This window comes from Camelus ferus, chromosome 23 (assembly GCF_009834535.1).
Source record: "Camelus ferus isolate YT-003-E chromosome 23, BCGSAC_Cfer_1.0, whole genome shotgun sequence".
Classification (NCBI taxonomy): Eukaryota; Metazoa; Chordata; class Mammalia; order Artiodactyla; family Camelidae; genus Camelus; species Camelus ferus.
In genome coordinates, this window is record NC_045718.1 from 17,938,834 (window position 1) to 17,945,898 (window position 7,065).

At 53.7% G+C, this 7,065-nt stretch overlaps 1 long non-coding RNA gene across 3 annotated transcripts; it reads right to left on the reverse strand.

Moving 5' to 3' along the window:
* Positions 1–2,292: 2,292 nt before the first annotated feature.
* On the reverse strand, positions 2,293–6,624 carry LOC116659309. 3 transcript variants are annotated; one of them, XR_004314628.1, is made up of 4 exons: positions 6,505–6,614; positions 6,051–6,248; positions 4,921–5,220; positions 2,293–3,057 (listed from the first exon to the last, which is right to left on the reverse strand). It is a non-coding gene; the product is annotated as an uncharacterized LOC116659309 (long non-coding RNA). The 3 variants fall into 3 exon arrangements; XR_004314629.1 differs by lacking the exon at positions 6,051–6,248 and having other exon boundaries at positions 6,505–6,624; XR_004314627.1 differs by having other exon boundaries at positions 6,051–6,595.
* Between the last annotated feature and the right edge of the window lie 441 nt (positions 6,625–7,065).

A 7,065-nucleotide genomic window follows, 5' to 3' on the forward strand; every position in this document is an offset into this window, starting at 1 on the left:
ATACGCTGCTGTCCTTCTAGGCTAATTTCTTTCCTTGTCTAGGAAGACTATGGCAGTTCCAGGTAATGACGTCCACATACAAAAAAAGGGAATGTACTTTTCTTGTGTCCCTTTTAAGAAGGGAGGAAAATTCTTCATCAACTCCCTAGCAAGCTCTCTCCATATCTCATTGGCCAGAATCATGCCTGGTGCCATTCCTAAGTCAATCACTGGGGCCAGCAGGGAGGAATGCAGCCTCCCCTGAAACCCCAGCTGGCTCTATACTCCTACCCAGCCAGCGTCACCTTTCTGCTAGCCAAGGGGAAGGGCACAGCAATGTCTGCTCCACTTACTACCTCATGCACCTAACAATGATGTTCCATTTCATGAAATGACCTGGTTGCACCTGTTTCAACTCTTAGAGTCAGCTAACATCCAGCTCATTCTTAACCAGTTCAGGGACTGGTCCAGAGCAGGTACACTTAGAGAGTGATTGGGAGTTGAGTGGGTTTGTAAATGCAATTTTGTACAATTTTGTACCTAAAAGTCTCCTTTCTTTCCAATATTTTATAGGGCTTCAAAGGTTTACACACACTCACACACTCACACACACACACACACACAAACACAGAGTTAACAGAGATTCTGGGGAATGGAGCTATCACACTGCCACTCGACTTCCCAGTTCACTTCTTGCCTTCTTGGGCCTCTAGGCAGCGTGCCTTTTGGATGCAGGGTCTGCATCTAGCCGACACACAGACTTCTCTAGAACAGTGGTTCTCCAAACTCCAGTGGGCATCACAGAATCTACTGGAGGGCTCCTTAAAGCCAAAACTGCTAACTTCCACCTCCAGAGTGTCTGAGTCAGTAGGTCCAGGATAATGTGCTTTTCTAACAAGCTCCCAGGCAATGTTCCTGCTGCTAGTCTGGGGAAAAGACTTTCAGGATCGCTGCTCTAAGGCACAGATTACTGAACTTCCTTCCAGCTGGAGGCCACACGCAGAACTTCTTCTGCAATAAGGAGAACCTGCTTCCTTGTCACTTGCTGTCACCATCTCTCCAGGTGGCAGTGACTCTACGGCTTAATTCTCTGAGAAGTAGAGTCATCCCTGCATAGAAATGTTGGAGGTTGGAAATTTGGCCCCTATGCCAAGGGAGAAAAAGGAGAGGGGATTTCGACCTCTGTTAAGAGCCTAGCTGGGCAAACATGCACAGAACCTCGGCCTTTCCCACGCCGGTGCTTTCTTACCTGTGAGACAGATAGGTGCCAGTGCCCTGTCCGCTTCACAAGGTTGCTGCAAGGATAAAGAGGGATAAAGAGGAAATGCAAAAGCTCCTTGTGATTTGCAGTCTTACTAATCACAGTAAGGGGAAATAAGTCAGGGCTGTGGAAGGCACCCGGGGGTCGGGGGTGGGAGAGCTCAGCACAGGTGAGTTTCTGGGTTCCTCGAGTTTGTCATCCTCCTAAAGCAGGTGCTCACTTTCTGGAACTTTGTCCCCTCCTCCCCGTTGCGCACTCAGCCCTCGGTGGTTCTCCAAGGGCGCCTGACCTGCGTGTGCGCGGGTGGACTGCACAAGAGAATGAAGAACAGGGCCGCGTTTTCGTTCGTTCCACAGTCAACTCAGGGAGCCCCGAGGTGACGAGGCCGGGAAGGAAGCCCGTGTCTGCCGCCCTGCGGTGTCGCGGGGTCGCGGCGCAGGCCGCCCGGGGAGGGCCGTTCCAGCGCGGCTCCGCGGAGCCCCGGGGGCTGCGCCGGCTCGTCCCCACGTTACCCAGCTCCCCGCGGCAGCCTTGGCCGCAGCCCCGGGCGCGGGCCGCCGCGCTCTGGCCGCCTCGGCCCCGCATGAACCCTGCGGGCCGCGCGCCAGGCCCCTCTCCCGGCGCTTCCCGGCCACCCCGGGCGGCTTCGCGGGGCCTCCTCCCCAGCCCGGCCCCGGCGCCGACCGTCCACGCGGGCAGAAGCGAGGGCTCGGCTTCAACGGTTTGCAGACGTGTGCGCGCCCGGGGGGTCCCTGCAAGCCTCGGTTGGAAGGGCCGGCTCCCCAAAGGGACACGCGCAAGAAGCTGCCCCACCGAGACCTGCCAGGCCCCGGTCAGGGGTCCACTGTGACCTCCGGCTCAGTGTTCCTCTGCGCCCCGGGCGGGAGCCGGGGGAGAGCGGGCAGCGGCAGGACGGAGGCGATGCTCGAGGCCGCTCTGGCATTTCCCAGGCGGCGCAGAGGTTTCGGGGCTCCAGCCGAGTGGGGTCCAGATGTGTGCAGCTGTGTGGCGCGTGGCTTCCTGCGGTTTCTGGGACGGCGCTGCGCTCATATGCAGCCCCTGGTTTTCTCTGGGTGAGCCCGGTGAGGAAGCTTTGCCTTGGACGGCCGGCGCCTGGCCGCAAAAGGTTCTGGGAAGTGACGGGCCTTTGGATAAGAAACTGAAGACTTGGGCTGAGGATGGGGTCTTGGGTCCACCATTTATTTACCAGCTGTCCAACCTTGAGAAATCCACTCCCTCTCTCTGTCTTCTTGACTATAAATAATATAGTTATCTTTGAGTGCTTTTTTTATTTCCAGGTATTTTACACATATTATTTTTATCTTCCCAACGATATGCAGGGTAGGTGTTATCTATGTTCTGCAGATGACGTGGGATGGCATCCAGGTAAGATGACTTGCCAAGGTCACACCACTGGTAAGTGGGGACCTCTGACTTGAGACTGTCTCTAATGCCAGAGGCTGTGCTGCTTCTAAATGTGAATGTTGATGGGATACAGGGAACCTTTTAAATGGAAAACAGTCATAAATACCATTCTTTTCTGACCTGTCCTCAGGCCAGTTCCTCAAGTCCAGACTGGAAGCATGACCATTCCTCCCCCTACCTCCACAGCAACACTTCCTTAGGACAGTGTCAGGGGAAGTGTCAGGGGCTCAGCGTGGGGACTGCTGACAGGCAGCCTTGCCTGCCTCCTGTGCCCGCAGCCAGAACCAGAGGGCGACTTTCCGTCCACATCCTCCAAGTCTCTGAGTAGCAGGATGGCTTCATCTGCTGTGGAACTTCTTTCTCCACCACCAGTTGGGCAAAAGGATTTTCTCCTGTGTTTAAAGGAAAGAAAAAACCCAAGGTGGTCCACAGAGTAGAGCTGGCCTCCCCCAGAGCCCAGTCTCAGGACCCCTGGCAGGCCGGGTGGGTCTCAGTCTTCTCATTTGTGGCCTGAAGACTGGGCTGAGGATGGGGTCTTGGGTCCACCATTTATTTACCAGCTGTCCAACCTTGAGAAATCCCAGATAAAATGGATGGGATACTGGGGAGAGCAGGGCCTGGGTGTCAGAGAAATTTGGGTGCGAATCTTTAGGAAAACGAAAAATACTACCGGTCTTGCCTGACACCGCGAGAGTTGTGGTAAGACTCATAATGGATAATGGCCACACCAGGGCTTTTGGCAAGTGTGAAATGCCTCACAAATTCATACAAGGCACTGGATACAATGGGACCATAAAGATGAATACCATCTGGGAAACTTCCAGGCTAGCAGGGGAAATAAAAATGGCTGTACAAACAGTTAAAACGTAAGTCAGTGCCTGCGAGTGCTGCACAAACGTATCTTCGCGGTACCAGCTTACGCTCTTTTTGGAATCACACAGAATCCACGTACATCTGGGTGGCCCCGCACATTCCTCCTTCAACTGCAGGAGCCTCTCTCCTCGAGTCTCCTGTTGTCTCCTGTTTCTAATTAATCCCCTTCTTTCCATTAAGGTGGGTCCACGGTGGGTATTTTTTTCCCTTGGGGGAGGTGGCATTAGTTTCCTTTTGCTGCTGTAATAAATTACCACAAATTTAGTGGCTTAAAATAACACAAACTTTTCTTAATGGTTCTGAAGGCCAGAAGTCCAAAATTGGTCTCATTGGGCTAAATTCAAGGTTTTAAAATCAAGCATTAGGTTCTTTCTGGAGACTCTAAGGGAGACTCCGTTTTCTCACCTTTCTCTACCTTTTGGAGGCCACCTGAATTCCGTGCTTATGTTCTGGTCCTCCATCTTCAAAGCCATCCGTGTGCAGCTGGGTCTTTCCTGCACTGCATTCACACCCACCCTCTGCTTCCACCAACACATCTCCTTCCCTGACTCTGACACTTCAACTGCCTACTTGTAAGTGACGCAGGAAAAGTGGGGCATGCGAGGATGGCTGTGTCCCAGGTCTCCGGCGAGCCCCTGGGACGTGCCCCTCCAGCTGAGGGGCAAGAGTGAGCCATAGTAGAGTGAAGGTAGATTTATTCAGAGATGGTATTCCATAGACAGGGTGCAGACTGTCTCAGGAAGCCAGAGTGGCCATGGGGCAGGGGGGTTGTTAGTTTTTACGGGCTTGGTAACTTCATACGCTAACAAGTGGGAAGATTATTCCAACTGCCTTGGGGAAGGGGCTGGGATTCCCAGGAACTGGGCCATCACCCACTTTTTGACCTTTTATGGTCAGCCTCAGAACTGTCATGGCGCCTGTGGGCGTGCCATTTAGTGGCTATTGTATTACAATGAGCGCATATTGAAGCTCAAAGTCGATGGGAGTTGAACCTTCCTTAATCTTGGTACTAACTGCTGTGTTTAATGAAGTTGTGTTCTTTTAATGGTTTTGCTCTGCCCTCTTCCCTCCTGTCTCATAAGGACCCTTCTGATTACACTGGGCTCACATGGATAATCCAGGATAATCTGGTTAAGATTCTTAACATAATCGCAGCAGTAAAGTTCCTCTAGCCCTGCAAGGTAGCTTATTGACAGGTTCCAGGGACAAGGACCTGAACATCTTTGGAGCCCGGCTACTTGCAGAAGAAAAAGAAAAAGTAGATAGGGCCTCAAACAACAATTTTTTAAAAAAGAGAAATATAAAATATTCAACTCTCTTCTGCAATGAAGAAGCAACATAACCTTTTTCAATAAAAATGTAACAAATTTTGAGAAAAGTACCTCTCATTTCCTTACTGTATCCATTAAACATCAGGTTCCCTGCTATTAGGGAAGAAGAAATAATGACGAATAACAAGCAGACACCACATAAAAGGAAAGAAGACAGGCTCAGTAGGTTGGCAACTTGTCACATGCGCTTCACTGGGAAGTAGGCTCCAGTCCTTTGAAATGCTCAGCTGTTAACAATTGTTCACAGCTCCTCAGCTGCTCTACTCTGCAATCCTCTGGCGCTGAAGACTTCTAAACATTCTTAAAGCATTAATAGAAGCCTTGGCTCCTTTTCTTTTCCACAAGAAATACCTGAAAAGGGGAAAAAAAAAAAAAGCGGCGCTGCTCCAATTGAAGAGGGCTCATGGGGCCCCTTGGGCACTCAGATTTCTCAAAACATGGTTTGAAGTCTGTCTTGTGAGGTCACTTTTCTGAGTGAAATCACAAGGATAGCAAGTCAGAAGTGGCCCCTCAGAGTACAGGGACAGGGAAAACACCAGTTGGAAATTACTCCCGTGGCTGCAGAAGTAAGGAACGTAACGTTCTTTGAAGAACTGGCTCTCATTCTGAGGCTTGGTTCCCCTACCTTTGCCGTATGGCACAGGCCCTTTGACGCCGTAAGTCTGATTTTAGTTACAAGAGTAAAAGGGCCAGTGGGCAATATGGTGAAAGGTACTGGGGCCTAGATGGCTGGCTCTGACCCATTCATCAATACGTCACATGTGTATGGAGTCCCTGTCCTGGGCCCAGGACTGGCTTAGATGCTGGTGGGAACTTTCATGGACTAGGGGGGAAAGGGGACTCCGGGGTGAACAAGCAGGGAGATTCTGCACGCGGTGCCTGGAACACTCTGTTGCATATGGGTTCCGCGTGAGGAGTGCAGGTAAAACTGGAAAGGTTTCTAGAGAAAATGATGTGTGGACTAAGAACTGTAAGATGAGTTAGTCTGCAGAGACGGGCTGCGGGAGGCTGAGCTCATGGAGGTGAACAGGCAAAGGCAAGAGATGGAGAGGGGCAGGGGATATGTGGGGGGAGTAAGCAGGGGCAGATGATGCTGTAGGGCCTTATGGCCTTTTTAAGGAGCACCGACTTTCTCTCAAGGTCTAGGGGAGCGATTACAGGGTCCCAAGTAGGGGACTGACATGGTTTGATGTGTTCCTCACTAGCAAACTTCGTGGCCTTGGACAATGTACTTCCCGTTTTCTCATTCACGCCTGGCTGACCCCTGAAGGCGTTTCCAGCTCTGGCCTTGAATCTCTTTAAGCTGTAAGAGCATTCGGCCCACAGGCCTGTCCCTGGGGCTCTTCCCCACGCCCCGGGCCTCCAGGACGGAGTGACTTCTGAAAATAAGAGATGGAAGCGATCTTTGCTCCGAGTGGAGGCAGACGGACGGCGGCGGGGCTGCCAGAGGCAGGCCGGGGAGGCGGCAGCGGCGGCCGGCGGTACCCGCCAGGGATTCGCGGCGCGGCGGTGGCGCTGCCTCCCAGCCGGCAGGCAGTTCTCCCCAGACCCCCGACGCGAAAGCAGCGCTCTGCCTCTCATCGCGTCTCCGGGGCCTCGGAGGAAGGCTGTCCGGCTCGGAGGGCTGAAACCCACCCACTGTTTCCTCCCGGGACAGCAGAACCACCGCTCCCGGCGGGCGGGCGGGCCGCCCACAGCAGCCCCCTCCTCTGAGGCCGCCGGAAGCGCGGGCGGGGCGCGGGGCCCGCGGCGGCCTCGGGTCTGCGCAGGCGCACGCCGGGCCCACCCCGGGAAGACGGGTGCGGTCGGAGGTTCTGCGGCTCGCGGCTGCCCTCTCGTGGAACTTGGGCGCCATGGCATGGCCCCTTCCATCCAGCGGAGGCCGGCGCGGGCCGGGAGAGAACCGGCAAACCCGAGTCCGGGAGCCCAGCCAAGCGCTGTGTTTTTCCAGGTCCGCGCAGGGCCAGGGGAACCTGCGTTGTTTGTTTGGTGGAAATGGATTACTGGAAAACTAGACGGAAGGTACCTTGCAAATCGGCATGTATTGTATTGTTTGGGAGTCAACAGCCTGTAAAGTAAATGTCAGGTGACAGCAGTGCCGGGAACCGCCGCCCCCTTCTCCTGGCCTTGGCTGCGCCCTGACCTTGAGCAAGGCACCGCTGGCAAATCAGCACTGCTGCTCAGGGGAGGAGGCGG